Here is a 15,035-nt window from a genome sequence, read left to right on the forward strand (position 1 = left end):
GAAAGAGAGAGATGAAAGGGACCAGCGACATGGAAGTCACGAGTCACGATAGCTGCATCCTCTCTTAGTGCCTCTTTCCCCCTCTCCGAAAAAAAAAAGGATGGGCACCAATTCTAAGGAAGGACATGAGTAAGGACCTTCCATGAATACTTGGTAAGCCACTCCACACAGTGCAAAATATTTAGGTTCCACCTCTGCTTTTGAAATTCTCACGTTTTGTCCCTCAGCTCCTACACAAGCTATGATGAAAGCAAATGCCAAAATCCAACAAGTATGATAAATGTCCTTTTCTCCTAGAAATCACAGTACTAAAATTCTCTTTTAAACAGACAAAACTTACTATAGCTAATAGTGAAGCTCACCTTGCAGCCCCAAATAAACCCATAAGGTATATTTCAACATAAGAAAGGGGTAGGCAAGCATTTCCCAACCCGGTGTCCTGTGGGGTTGTCTTCATTGAGGTCAAATCATTTCATTTTAATTTTACAAGGGGAGGAATTGCATCTCAACAGTGAATTAAACGGTAACGCTTTGGTTTTAAGTTGCTTTGGTTAAAAACAACAACTGGAAGCAGAACTTAAATCCCTCCATTACACAGGCTGAATAAAACATGCATGGCAAAAATTAATTGCAATTTTTTTCCTTTAAATTATCTGTCATTTTCTGGTACAGTAAAGGGGGACAGGGAGAAAGGGCTGAAATGGGCTTTCAAACTCCACTGCCTCTTTTGAATTGATTTTTTTTCCATAATAATACAGCTTTAAGAGAACTCACATTAGCAAGTGTTACAGGATTTCACAGTGTGGGGATGCAGTTGTTTGGGAAGGTGCAGGCAGTTTAAATGCATTTCTCTGCTGGCAGAAATAATAAATGCCCTGTGAAGAAAAAGAGGTGGTCTTGATGGATAATGATGTGAACACCCCCTGCTGCTAAGAATATTAACACTCCATTCCAAGCCTTTGTGCATTTCATTCCATCAGAGCTGCCAATATGAATTTTGCTCTTTACCTCTCTTAGCAGATTCCTCCAACACACCAACCGTTATCTCGTTCTTGCCTCAATTAAGCCACAGACAGTTATCTCTCACCCAAGCTCCAAATGCAGAGACATGCTGGATTATTTTGTGCCTCTGCTTCAGCTGAGCCTGACCGAATGGAAATGTAATGCAGACTGAACTGACAGAAACCGATGCTAAAAGGAAAAAAGCATTATAGGGCATGCATATATACACACACACACACACACACACATACATATATATATACTTTCCCAAAGTGACAAGAAGTTTTTAAGGGGCGGGGGACTCAATTTGCCTCCAGTTGCCCCAATATATAGGATATGAGTTAGACTTGTTTCTTCACGAGTCTGATAAAAAATGAAGGGACTCGCTTCTAAATTCATGGGCTTAGGTTTGCTCTGTAAAGCAGGCCAGTCATATAGGAGGCATGGATAATTGTTACAGAAATTACGGGGGGGGGGGGGGACATCTTTAAAGTTGTTAAATGTTACAAATATTATGCATAAATGTATCCTTTCGACTTGACAGCTCAGGGAAGTTACCTAGCTTTAACAATCGTATAAAATCAACTCCTTTGCCAATTTCCTCTATGTCAACACCACAGGCCCCACAAATAACCCAGAGATGCATTTTAAATAAAAGGACACATTCTACTCATGTAAAAACACGCTGTTTCCCAGAACGTCCGCAGGCCGGATTTAGGAGGTGATTGGGCTGGATCCGGCCCCCGGGCCTTAGTTTGCCTACCCATGGTGTAGACGCTCCTTCAGGTATACTGGACCGAGGATATTTCAAGAAAAACAAACACAATGTTTTTACCATTCTCCTCTGCTGACAAAAGCCAATGTGAACAACTATGGAATTTCTGGGCCACAATGCTGCAGGTAACTGCTTTATATCAGTGCAAAGCAGGGTAGCAATGATGGTAGTAATTTAGGGAGCTACATGGTTCTCACTGTGTTCCAATAGGATTCCATTGCATACTGGAAACTCACTTCCCCAAAAGATCATACATTTGTGACAAGGAAAATGATGGGGGGAATGCACTGGAAAGGGTGTGAGTAGCTGCCCACCAATCAGTAAAAATCAATACAAATCTTAGGTTCTGCCCCTCAGCAAAAGCCTGCCCCCCCCAAACAAAAATCCTGGGTACGCCCATGACACCATCTAACCTCCCTGCAAATAAATCAGAATGACTACTCAATTAAAAAGGTCATGTAGAAGCTCACACAGATTTCTGAATCTGTGGAACAATACTAGTAAATATGTCTTCCCCTCCCAAAATACTGGAGCTCAGGGCCATTATTTGAAGCTGGTTGGATGGAGCAATTCAGAACCAAAGAAAGTAGTTCTATCATTCAGTGCTTGAAATTTGTTCTCATTCAGTGTGGTGATGGCCACCAATTTGTAAGACATTAAAAAGAAATTAGATACACTCACAGAGGATAAGTTATCAACAGCTACTGGTCATAATAAGGGACGCGGGTGGTGCTGTGGGTAAAAGCCTCAGCGCCTAGGGCTTGCCGATCGAAAGGTCGGCGGTTCGAATCCCCGCGGTGGGGTGCGCTCCCGTTGTTCGGTCCCAGCGCCTGCCAACCTAGCAGTTCGAAAGCACCCCTGGGTGCAAGTAGATAAATAGGGACCGCTTACTAGCGGGAAGGTAAACGGCGTTTCCATGTGCGGCTCTGGCTCGCCAGAGCAGCGATGTCACGCTGGCCACGTGACCCGGAAGTGTCTCCGGACAGCGCTGGCCCCCGGCCTCTTGAGTGAGATGGGCGCACAACCCTAGAGTCTGTCAAGACTGGCCCGTACGGGCAGGGGTACCTTTACCTTTACCTTTACCTACTGGTCATAATGGCTACCTATTGCCTCAAGTATCAAAGGCAGCAGGTTTCTGAATCCTGGGGAGCATGATCAAGGGATTGTTGTTGTGTTCACGTCATGCCTGTGGCCCTACTATAGGTATTGGGTTGGCCACAATGGGCACAGGATGCTGGACTAGATGAACTTTTGGTCTGATCCAGCAGTGGTCCCTCTTACCATAGAATCCTAGAGTTGTGGCGTTGGAACGGTCATCTAGTCACTTAGTCCAGCCGCCTGCAATGCAGGAATCTCAACATGCGGTCTCCCATCCAGTTTGAAACCGGACCGGACCCTGCTTAGCTTTGCAAATGTGCTAGCAGTTTTATGTGCACTGAAGACATAGAGATTAGCAAATCAATATCCTTTGGTAGTACAAGCAGAGACAGCCTCTGTGTAGCCCCCCCCCCCAAGATATTGTTTGATAGAGTTAACACTATGGGATGCAATCCTTCCCCTACACATACATAGTATCTCTCTCTTCTCTCCCTGTCTCCTCCTAGGTGACAGTACAGTTGCAACTGTACACAATCTATTTGTGTAGGCTGCACATGGGCTCAGGCTGATTGATGGAAGCAAAGGTGGCAGTGCTTTTCCTTGCTAAGCCATGGTCTGCTTTGCAGAAGTGGGGCTGTCAGGGCTGCATGGTGGCAGGGACAGAACTTAGTCATCTTGTTGAAATTTCTCTTGCCGCTGATGAGACATTTATGAAACTAAGATTTCTTATTCAACAGACTTCAACTCTCTCTTGCCAGGCCCTTGGAGCACCCACAAAATCTGCTATATTTATACTGAGCAGAAGATCAGGTTCCATGCTTGTAATCAGCAGTTGGAAAGAGCAACAAATTAAGTTACATTTTGCCAAATAATGGAGACAATCTAGTGGATGACGCCAGAAACCATTGTTTTGCTTATTGGGAGGGGTTTCATTACACACAGAAGGAAATGACTGTTTAATAATTGCCTTGAGTGCCTTCAGTCCAAAATGCTTTAAACAGCAGAGCCAAATCATAAATCTTAATGTCTTGGCAAAGTCAAGCCCACCAAAAATATTAGTCTCCCAACAGTTCTCATAACAAAATCCTCTGCTCCTCCTTATGTTGCGTGTGTGCAAGGGTAGGTTGGTGGGATTGTGCAAGACACTGCTTAATTTGAAAAACAAAAATTATTAGCAGTGGGCTGTGGAAGGGGCCAAAATGTACCTCACTGTCCTTAGGACACATAAGTCTACTCATGTCTTGCTTCATGTGATAGTGAAGCACGAAACAGTTGTCAGATTCTGAACTCACAAAGGATGAAACATATTGTCTGCATGGCCACAATCAAATAAGCAGGGATAACTGTGCCATATTGGGTGGAGTTCAGAAAGCTTTGTGACTCATGAGTAGCCTTCGGTCAGACTGTTTCCCCCCCCCCCTTCCTAACAAGGACAAATTACTGCCAGCATTATTAAATTGGCAACTGCGTGTGAGATCTTGGTTTATTAGTTTTAAAAAAACTTAACTTCTAAAGTTTTTCTATTAAAAGATCTTTCAAACATGTTCTCAAAATTTACTAACCTGCTTGCTCATTCATCCTTATGTTAGTCATTTCTAGTACACAAATAACTTAGAGAGAAAAAATAAACAAAAAAGGGCCAACTCTTCTTTGCCTGCTAATTTTACTGGCTATTTACAAACCTCATTTGTAATTAAGAATTAAGAATTACGGTACTTTGCTGGAATAGAGACCTATGGATCAGGTTGCAAGTTAGAAACTGGTATTCCCCTTAAGCCCTGTTCTCATCTGATGTCCATGAGGAAACTGCTGATGATATCAAAACAATAGTCTGTCGTTGTTGTTTTTACTCTCATTTAATCCTGATTTACTCGGGGGTGGGGGGGGAAAGTCATTAAAAACCACCTGTTGTCAACATGGTTGTGATATCTGAACTACCTATTCTGCAATATTAACCACTGTCTGGAAGCATCTGAGGAAGTGCAACAAAATTCTTAGCTGCTGTCCTACATGAATACGGCATATGATCACAAAATAAATTTTGGGTTACAGTCATGTAGAATGCATACGGCCATGAAATAAGCTAATGCTTAAAGGAAAAACATGCAGTCCCAACAGAGTTCAAAGATAACAGTAAAATGTTGGGTTTATGGAGTTTGGTTTTGGGGAAATAACATGAGTGTAATACTAGTAATTTATGCGTACTTGATCTCTGTGGTTTTAAATATATATATACTTGTTTTAAAGGCATGATTATTGGGGACTGGTCCTCAATTAAATAACAAAAATATATTTTACAAAACAAAATTGGAGGCTCACAGGGAAAGACAGGCAGGGCATGTTTAAATAAAGATCTTGGGTAGATCCTACCCAGGCCTGAACAAAAGCTTTATATTTTCACTCTCAAGACAGCAACTCTTTGCTAATTATTATCATTTAAATGGATGGAATATGATGCATGAGAACACACAGATCACTGCTGCAAGCATGAGAAGATAACTTTTAGGAAATGAATGAGGTAGCAGTTTCATCTTATGGACTGTTATTTGTCTTTTAGCCATTCTGAGAACCCCTATTCAGCATTGCAACCACGTTAAGTTACCAGATGAGGCCAATTCATTGACTGGAATGTAACAGCACCAAGTAACAAGGATTGATACTGACAGGGCTGCTTTCATGCTGCAACTTCCCCGGACACCAGCTGTGCAGCAGAAAGAAAGAAATCTCCAGAATCCACAACATCCCCTCTCCAATTAATCCACAGTTTTCATGCTGTGCAGGAATGAATAGTGCTAGGTATTGATAGCTGCATGCAGGAGGTTTCCTGATTTTCTTGGAGTTTCCTGAGGGGGAAGCTATACGGAGAGCAAATAGCCAACCTGTTAAAATGATGCCCTGAACCTCATTTTAAGCAAAAATGTCGACTGTGCACTGTTTACATACCAGCAGACTTGTGTGTATGGGAGAACAGACACAATCTTCGACATTTTGCTTTGGGATACACCTCACAGGATGGGTCACGGGGGTGCCTTTTCTCTTTTAGACTGAAGATGCACAATTGCTAAAGGCTCTGGAAGGTTGGAGAGAACAGCTTGGATGGTTTGAGGTATTTAACAGAGCCTGGGTCATATGGGAAGGACAAGTTGTACTGGAATACCATCCCTAGAAACGCAGTCTGTGCTTGGAACTCCCACTGTCCATGCCCACAAGTTCCTCAATCCACTTTGCTTGTCTTCCTGCATAGTGTCATCTGTGCCTGGAAACTCTTTCAAACAAAACTCATGCTACTACAATCAATCCCCCTTCAAACTCTGTCTCATAAATCAGTTCTGAAATAAAACTCTTCTCACTCTAGCCCACAAACTTGTTGCATTGCTTTTGCATATCGCTGAATTTAATTATATCTTGGATGGTTTAAATAGCTGCTTTTAACTATTTTTACAGGTTGTTTATTTTATTGTTTCATTCTCTTTGTAAACCACTTTGAGGTTCTTTTTACAATCAAGCGGCATATAAGTTTTACAAAATAAATTGTTAGGAAATCATTAACTCTTGCTTGTAAACTTCTCGAAACAGGAAGTCACACTAATTTTATTTGTTAAAGATTGCACATTGATGGCAGAATGCTTATGACAAAACATTCACGCCGAAGTCTGAATAACTCTGTTACCTCAACATTCGAAACAGGCTTCAGTAAGCCTCAATAAAATTAAAGTCTATGTCCTCGTTACAAAACCTTCCATTTATCCAAATCCATAGTGTGTCTCTGTAGTGTTCTCAATTAAGTCCACAATCCTATGCAATCCCAATGAGTTCCATGGAACTTACTCCCAGGTAAGTATATGATATCTTAAGAGAGCCATAAGGATGATTCTCCTATTCTGGCAAGCTATCAGGACCAGTGGCTGACTTGGCTTTTATTTCTACCTGTAGGTTAGTCTTAGTTCCTTCTGTTTAATTCAGTTTTAATGGGTTTTAGCCATTTCTTCTTAATACTGATATTATCAGTGTGGATTAAAAGAAAGAAAAAAAGCACTTGGATGAGTCATATTGCAGGGGGGAAATGTTGAAGCCTGTCAATATCTCCATTAACAAGATTCCCATTGTTACAAAATGGAGTATTTGACAGTTACCAGACATTTGGAGGTACAGCCGAACAAGACTATTTTGCTAACCTAAAACTGCTGGCTAAGGGCAAAGGTTAAAACTGTATACATGGTTTCATTCTATCTCAGTACAGTCATTTGTTCGCAGAAGCAAAAATTTTCTTTTAGCAGACTGAAGGCTCTCTGCTGGACATCTTGAAAGATAACAAAACCATACAGAAAGATTACAAAACCATCCGGAAAGAGAAGGCAGAGAAGGAAGAATCTTCAGTGTTACATTGAGGGAAAACCTTGCGACCCACTTTACTGAACAAAGATTTCTAAGTGCTGCAAAGAAACCACAGGTGACCCTTGTTCAAAAATAGTTCAAACCCACATCTCTATATAATGTATCTTATGTAGTGCATTAAAGCCATAGCTACGTTTTAAGAACCATCAGGCACGATTCTTGCAGTTCTTGTATTTCATTACATTCCAGTTCAATTGGCAAGATCCCTGCAGAATTTCCTCTGGCAATTACCGATGGACAAATGCTTCCCTAGCTCCACTTCCATTGTATCAAGCTTACCAGAACAGGATGATCCAAATAATGCACAAAAGGATCATCTCGTCCAATCCCCTGCACTGCAGGAATAATAGATAGAGGAACCCTGACAAATGGCCATCCAACTTCTGCTTAAAAACCTGTGGACTCTCCTTCCTTGGAGGTTTTTAAGCACAGGTTGGATGGCCATTTGCCATGGATGCTTTAGTTGAGATATCCTCCTTCTATCACAAGAACATCCCCTAACCCAGGGGTCTGCAACCCGCGGCTCCAGAGCCGCATGTGGCTCTTTTACACCTTTGCCGCGGCTCCGGAGCAGATACTAGTGAGGGGAGGAGGCGCATTGTGCGCCCCAACACTCCCCACTGTGACGGGCGCTGTACTGGCTGTGACGTCGCATGGGGGCGGTGCGTGCGTTAGTCACGCACCGTCCCGACGTCACCTTCCCGGTTTTGCGGCTCCCAGGTGTTTTTTTTCTTTGGAAACGGGTCCAAGTGGCTCTTTTTGTCTTAAAGGTTGCAGACCCCTGCCCTAACCTCTCATTGATAAGACATCAACCAATCTTTTTGGACTATTAGGGAGCAATCCACCTAACAAGGAACTATTGGCCAGCAGCTGTCATGACATATACAAATGGGCTCTGAAACGTCCATAAAAATGAATATTCTTGTAGAAGAAATATGTTTAGTATTAGCATTAAAAATGTGTAGAACATTTCCCTTCTATGGCTGAATTGTTCATCCATTGGCTCCCAGCAACATCAGAGGTAGCAGCATTTATGGAACTCATTTTCCATCTGTACACAATTATTAGAAACTATTAAGTGATGCTATTAGGTGAAAAGTTAAATTATCCAGTTATTGCTACATTGCCAAATAGCTGGTTGCCCTATTAAAAACATACCAAGATAGCACACCTCAGCCCACTATTTTGAAATATTTATAATGAAAATTAGTTTCTGCTTGGCTAGATCTTCATTTTGACCGATGGTTCTAGTGAGTGCCCTCAAGCTATTCTGTGACATGACCAGCTCCCAAGACTCAACCTTTGGGTAATTCAAGGTAACACTAGAGTCTTAAAAAGTAATATAAGATACCAGGCATTTCATACCAGTGAAATTACAACGGCGACAGTGGTATCCATTAAACTATTTGAGTTTGCAAAACAATTTGCTTTGATTTTAAAAATTATTCTCCATGAAAGATTTACGATCTGTGACCATAACTAATCATTTAGTCTGGTAGTGACAGGAAGAGATACAGTGGTACCTCAGGTTAAGTACTTAATTCGTTCCAGAGGTCCGTTCTTAACCTGAAACTGTTCTTAACTTGAAGCACCACTTTAGCTAATGGGGCCTCCTGCTGTTGCTGCACTGCCGGAGCACGGTTTCTGTTCTCATCCTGAAGCAAAGTTCTTAACCCGAGGTAATATTTCTGGGTTAGCGGAGTCTTTAACCTGAAGCGTATGTAACCTGAAGCGTATGTAACCCGAGGTACCACTGTATTATGTTAAAGGGGGTGGGGGTGGGGAATGAGAGAAGCCACATAACTCTCTGACCAGAATTAATGGCTCTCCCGTTAGATGCCTCTAAGCCAGAGATGTTTTAGCCATGAAATGAGAACAAGAAAAGTCCATTAGTGCCATGGTTTCATTTCTTCAAATATTAAGCAAGGTTGTAGCTTTGGGAGTCAGAGGCCAGCTGCCTTTTTATCCCAAGTCCACTGTCACTCTGCTCTTCAGAGCGAAAGGGGGGAAAGCAAAGAACAATGTATTTGGAAGCCTGCAAGAAGGTATTCAACACTGCATGGAAACTACAGATATTTTCTAAACATCAACTAAAACTTAAAGAGCTGTTCATAATAGCCCCCGTTAAGCTTTTCTGAGCAAAGGTATCAAAAATTGTTATTGTTATTATTCATTTCATTTCTGTACCGCTTTATATTTTTACAATCTACATTAAAGCATCAAATAAAACAATTCAGAATAAAACATTGCTGAAGAAAGGCAAGTATAAAGTATGCATTCAAAGCAACACAATTCACAGGAAATGAAAATATTACCCTAAAGATTTCAAAATAAAACACTACAAAGGAGGTCAACAGCAGAATGTACATTTAACACAGCACTGTTAACCATTTTTTAAAAAAATCTAAAACACTACTAAAGGAAGTGCACATTTAAAACAGCATAACCAAAAAGAGAATAAAATATGATCATAAGCACAGAACATATCAATGGTGGTTCATGGCAAGCGGCAGCTGTGGAAGCTCAGGCGTGATGACAGGTGTCTTTGCACTAAGAGACAGCCAAGGCAGCCTGAGAATGGCAAGGCTAACAAGGGATGAATGCAAGCCAGGGAAGTTACAGGTAAACAGATTTTTGTCGTAGCTCGGGAAGAAGACTAGCTGCTAAAGGAAAGGTGAGTTGAGGTTTGAAGAAAGAGGTGGTTCAACCATAGAGGTCTTTTGGGAAGGAATTCCAGGCAGATGAAGTGGGTGGATTGAGGGGGAAAGGATTGCCCAGGATGGTGGTGGTTTTGCTTCTTTTATTATTTATGGACCTGGTTGAGAATCTCTATTTAATTTTTTATTAAAATTGTTTTATACCAATCATAGAGGGACCATGAGAAGCATTTAGTCAAACCCCGTGCAATGCATGAATCTTTTGCCCAATGTGGGGCTTGAACCCCACAATAAAGACTCCCTCAGAAGTTTTAAGACTCCCTCCGGGTATAGAACTGGTACGCCGAACAAATATGAAGGAATGACTGAAGAATTCCACTGCCTGCTTAGACATCATATCTTCCAACCTGGATATGGACTGCTAAGAATTGCTGAACAATCCTTATTTAGACAGGTTCTGAATAATTCAAATAATTGCACGTGATACACGCGGCATATTTTCAAAAACGACTGCTGCTTACATGTGGCAATATATGAAAGATTAGAGTCCTTAGCCACATCTTTTTCACTTCTTCATTATTGCATTCATGTACAATCAGTTGAGTGGACTGCTTGGTAGAGTTAAAGGAGCCAAAATTGCTGTGGTTTTGGGGTTTCTCTTAGTAAACAAACAAAACTCTTCTCTAATTTAGACACAATTTCTAAGCAATTATTGTCAGAGGGGACTGAAAGGCCTTTGGTGTTTTGTTTTGTTTTTAAATTTAAGCACTCTAAATAAGCAACTTGGAGTAGATTTTGGCAGGAATATGCTTAACTTTATAAGAACATTACAAGAGATTGCAATGTCCTTTTCCACTATAGCAGCCAGTGCCCATACGTGTGTTGGTTACTAAATAAAAGTGAAGCAATGGTTACACTAACTATGCCTTGCAAATATGGAGAACCTGTTAGTGTCTCTCTTTGCTATCTCATTTTGCTATTTGCAAACCTCCTATTCTATATGCAGAATACTGTATGCAATAATGTATAAAGAAGGGGAAAAAGGTTTACAAGCAAGCACATTCCAACTTGTTATTCAGTGTTTCAAATGCAAACTCCACGTGCTTTCACAAATTCCATAAAACTGCGTAAATTACATGACCAGCTCAAGAAGTTTGATACATAAGTGGGATATTTGTGTCTAATACAGTATATTTTCTGTCCGCAACTTTCTCCCAACTGAAACAGCAGATTTGCAGACCACCCCCCTTTTGACAACTCTTAGCAATAATCAACAATAATCAAACAACCAACAAAACTGTAATCCATCAATAAATATTTGCTTCTCATCGTTATAGTACACAATTAAATAACTTAAAGCTCTGTGGAGGCCTATAATAAATTGAGTAATAGCAGCTAAAAGTAATTTTCTGGTATTCATTTGGTTAAAAAAAATGGAATCGATATAAATGATTAATAAGCCCAACTATCTGCCCTTTCTGGCTGGCACTAGATGAAATCAAGCAGGATCATGGTTTTAGCATTTGGGGGGGAAATGATGTATATAGTTACAGAGAACTGATTAAAGATGGAACATTGATTCAATTTCCAGCAGTCAAAAAGCCAACAAAGAAAGACTAGCTGCACTGGTATGAATGTCTACAAGTACAAAATACAGAACAAAAATTTATAAGAGAGAATAAGGTACTGAGGGAGGTAACAGAATTTATAAATATAATAAAAAGAAAGACAGCATCCATTATCTAAGCTCTGTTGTTACAATATGATGAACAGGAATGAGTAAAGGAATATGTTTTGTTTTTAATTTATTTTTATGATTTTATTGTTTGGTTTTATTTTTTTTAGGTTGTGGTAAACTGCTGTGATAGATCTTTATGATACAGTGGTATATACATATTTCGAAATAAATAAATAATAAGCCAAAATTATTCTTATGTGGCATAAGGTGATTAGGATTTAGACAGGCATTCATACCCCACTTTTCAAGATAAACGCCTCTACATAGAGACAATTAAAACAGTTTGAGCACAATTATAACATTTAGGAAAACAGTGGTTAATGTTCATGAGTCTGGTAAAAGCATCTCAGGTATAAATAGCTTCCCAAAACATAGAGGCCTTCCAAGTGTGTCTGAAGGTGAGAGGAGAGAGAGCTTGGTGATTTCCTTGGGAATGAATTCAACTGTGGGGCCACCACTGAAAAGGCCTTTTCACTGATACCTGCCTGTCCAATGTTATTAGCCAATGGTGGGACTGGAAGCAGGGCCTTCACCATTGATATTTAAACTTGAGTAGGTTCATGTGGGCGAAGGTCCGAGTAAAGGAATATGTGATAAAGTGGGATCCGGATATGGGAAATAACATAGCTATGGGGGTATGGGAGAAAATGTGAAGAAAGGATCATAAATTTTCACTGAATGCAAATGTGAGAGAAAATTGTTTCAAGGTAATGGCAAGACTCCAGTAACTATTCAGGCAATAAACAGAACATATTCAAAAATCTGGTTAGAGTAAAAAAAAAAGAAAATGGAACCTATTATCGTATGTGGTAGACATGTATTTACAACAAAAATACTTGAAGAGGATTATTAAAATAACAACTAAATTTTGAAATATGAAGTTCATTTAGATCCAGTATTGATTTTGTTGAACCATGTCACCCAGTATAAGGAAAGAGCTTAGGGAAATTATTTCCTATTTGTTAACAGCTGCACAGATATTATTGGCTCAACAATGGAAAATTACATGATGCCATCATTGCAAAGAATGGTTTAAGTAGTAGTAGTAGTAGTAGTAGTAATAATGATGATGATGATAATAATAATAATAATAAATGACTTCTTATTTGAGAAGACAAAAGGAAAGTGAATATAGGAACGAGTTTTAGAAAAACCGGTTGTGCTTTATGCAGCATTACCAAAAAAACCATTGCTTCCTGCAATAGCATATTCACATAGATTTTGAATGTTTTCAATAAGAAAATTTGTGGTCTTGTGCTAATTTATATTTATTTAACAGACTTTATTAGAAGAAGAATATCCTTACACAGTATTTTCTGTTTTCAACTTCTATGTAGACAATTGTATGTAGCTTATTGATAGCAGTGTTGCCTCCAGGATGAAAGAGTAGCACAACTGACACTTTTAATTAAACTGAAATATGTTAATGGGAAATACAACATTAAGAAGAACTCTGATGTAAAACTTGTAAGCATCAGAAAGAAGAGAAATATTTACATAAAATATCCACATGTCAGTGGGTTGGTTATCCAGATGAAAAGAGATGGTGTTATTTTAGTTGACTCTCAGGGGGTCTTGAGAATTGTATGGTATTTGCCCCCAAATAACAGAAACTGCTGCAATTCAAAGGATGTAGTATATCTAATGCCTAACGCCTTCCAGCTGTGGCAAGAAAACAAAACAAAAGCTGACAGAAGAGAGGCTTATTCCTCTTTAATGCACCCCATATTTGCTTTGCCTCTCCTGTTTGAAAAAAAACTTGACTAGTCAGCCCTAACCCCAGACAACTAAGCACTCTTCATACTTCATGACTGGACAAGACAGCACCCAAATGGTACAAAATAAAAGGCCTTCAATATCATTCTAATAACTTATTATCAAAGACTATCAACCATTAGTCACTGCTCAAATAGCCTTAGGAATTTTAAAGTAACTTCTCATTGCTATATTATTTAATTTTCAGAAAAGATCTTTAGTGACTAAGCTACTGCATATTCACTTCTGGGTCTATTTAAAGGGGCAAAAAGGATTCCAGAGGAAATAATTAAGCTCCAGTGCTATTCATTAATCAGATAAGCCATCTTCCCTACATAGCTAACGAGTTATGAGTTTGTAGTATTTCAGACAGTACTCATATTAATGTGTGCTTCTCCCTTGTACATATTTTTACAAGTTATACTGACAGTAAGCATGAACAGAGTTTGTTCATTCATTTTATTCAACATAATACTGTTGTGAAATGAAGGTACCAATTATGCCTTTTCCCTGCTGAGTTCACAAAAACTTTTTGCTAGTATGAAGTTGAATCTCACCCACAAAACAGCAACAATATAGAAGCAGACCAAGTAAAATTGTAAGAAATTCTATGCCAATTACTTAGCAAGTCATGGAGACCTCTACAGGACAATTAATGAAATGCAAGTTCGATTGAAAAATTATACCATCATGTCTCTCTTTTTCCTTTGGGAATATGAAATGTTCATCTGGCCAAACCTCAGGCATCCAAAGCTTAATCTTGTATACAACTTTAGTATGTTGTATTCTAACACCTGCAAATTCAACTCATTTGTAGGTATGTTCTTTTGCTGTAATTATAATCCTCTAATAGTAAACTCAGCTGGAGAGCGCAGAGAATATTGTAAAAAACAAAACAAAAACCTGAACCACTAAGAAAGAGTGCTATGCTGCTATCAGTGTGCTATGGGAACTCCAAGGTTTGCTGATTTGTTTTTTTAAAACTTTATTATTATTGCTTTATTAAATCTGTATACTGCCCTTCACCCATAGATCTCAGGGAGCGGGGAATAGGAGAGAGGCAAAGCTTAAGTTCTTTTATTTCGTGTATGCTTGGGGTTTTCCTGTCAGCGTCACTTGGGGAAGTTCTCTTTCTATTCGCTTGTAATGTTTCCTTGGTGGTGAGAGAGGCTGGGGTGGCCTAGGGTGTGGTTGATCGTCTTTGGCTGGCTGCAGTGGGATTTGTTTGTGTGTGGGTGAGGGGGGTTGTCAGGTTAAGTTAGCCATATTGAATCATATGCTGTCAGTGGGTTATGAGCGCTTTCTAGTGTGAGCGGGTATTGTTATCTTGGATGATGTTCAGTAGGGCCAGTTCTGGGGTGACTTCTAGTACCTGTTTAGTTATTTTGCTTATTTCTAGTATGACTGCGCACACTCCTTTTCTGACTGGGTCCTCGATTACTTGGTTTGGTGAGATCTGCTGGTTCAGACACAGCATATGTCTGAGGAAGCACCACATGGGCTCATGGGGAGGAGGTGCGAGGAGAAAACTCTTGTGACATTGATTTATTTAGCAACATGGAAGGGCTGTGGTGGGATCCAGAAATGGCAGCCCCCGACCACTTAACTGCTCTCT

Source organism: Podarcis tiliguerta (genome assembly GCF_965153285.1).
Source record: "Podarcis tiliguerta genome assembly, chromosome: 6".
NCBI classification, from domain to species: domain Eukaryota; kingdom Metazoa; phylum Chordata; class Lepidosauria; order Squamata; family Lacertidae; genus Podarcis; species Podarcis tiliguerta.